Source organism: Sorex araneus, chromosome 6 (genome assembly GCF_027595985.1).
Source record: "Sorex araneus isolate mSorAra2 chromosome 6, mSorAra2.pri, whole genome shotgun sequence".
In the NCBI taxonomy this organism is placed as follows: Eukaryota; Metazoa; Chordata; class Mammalia; order Eulipotyphla; family Soricidae; genus Sorex; species Sorex araneus.
Window position 1 is genome coordinate 29,641,536 of NC_073307.1, and position 1,342 is coordinate 29,642,877.

Below are 1,342 nucleotides of genomic sequence, written 5' to 3' on the forward strand. Positions count from 1 at the left end.
CTATTGTAGAGGATTCTAATTTATTTATAGGAGCATAAGTACAGAAGATCTTTTATTTATTTATTTATTTCTCCAAACTCATCATATGCTTTCTTTCTTTCTTTCTTTCTTTCTTTATTTATTTATTATTGAATCACCGTGAGAATTGTTACAAAGCTTTCAGGTTTAAGTCTCAGTCATACAATGATCAAACACCCATCCCTTCACCAGTTCACATGTTCCACCACCAAGAGCCTTGGTATACCCCCCATCTACCTTTCCCCACCTCCCGCCGACCCTGCCTGTGTGGCAGATGATTTTCACTTTACTCTCTCTTTACTTTGATTACATTCAAATTTCGACAGAAAATCCACTATTATTATTTGGAATTCTGGTATTTTAATAAAAAAATATGGAATGCTTCACGAATTTGTGTGTCATCCTTGCACAGGGCCCATGCTAATCTCCTCTGCATCGTTCCAATTTTAGTATATGTGCTGCCGATGTGAGCACAGAAGATCTTTTAACATAAAATTGAAATGCAAAAAAATTTCCTTAATGTAAAGAAAAATGTTCCAAATTTCAGAGAGATATGAATGCTGAAATGAGTTTATGAAATTGAATATCGATCTTCTCCCCTTCCACATATAGAATATAGAATATCCCTTCTATTAATTATTCCTAGGAAGGCCCATAACTTGCTCTCTTTCTAAACAACTAAAAATGCATTAAATAAAATAGTACCAATGTTGATAAAAAATAAAATACTCTCAAGAGCTTTAATGTTTGAATGATGGAATTCTGTAAGAGACACTAAATGTCATTTAATTATCATAAGTAAGAGCAGGACAATGACGCTAGTAAGTAAAAGAGGCTGGAGTGAGACTAGAGCAGATACGGCATTTGCCTGGCAAGCAGCTGAACTGGATTTGATCTCCAGCATTGCTTAGCCATACTAGGAATGACCTGTGAGGAGCACAGATACAGGAGTAAGCACTGAGAACAGACAGTGTGCCTGCCCCACCCCCACCCCGCCTCAGTGCCTTAGCAGCCTATCTTCCACACCTCATACCCTTTCCTTGTTTCTCCAACCTTTCAGGTGAGGTTAATTTCCAGGCTGACATTCCTGGGGCCGCTTTTGAACCCAGAAGCAGATTCTCCTCCTTTTCAACCATGTCCTAGCAGCCTCCATTTCCACCCACCACAGGCCCGCCCCCACATCTCAGCAGGCCCACCTCCACACCTCTTAAACCCATGACAGTTCTACTCATCATACCTCACACTGCTCATGCTCGTACCTCCTGTCACTGGGTGAACACAGGAAGGGAAGAAAAAAGGGGATCCCTTGATGACTCCCAGGGGC

At 40.6% G+C, this 1,342-nt stretch overlaps 1 non-coding gene across 1 annotated transcript; it reads right to left on the minus strand.

The window, feature by feature from the left end:
• Positions 1–385: 385 nt before the first annotated feature.
• LOC129406195 (U6 spliceosomal RNA) lies at positions 386–492 on the minus strand. The gene has a single exon (XR_008630858.1). It is a non-coding gene; the product is annotated as a U6 spliceosomal RNA (small nuclear RNA).
• Between the last annotated feature and the right edge of the window lie 850 nt (positions 493–1,342).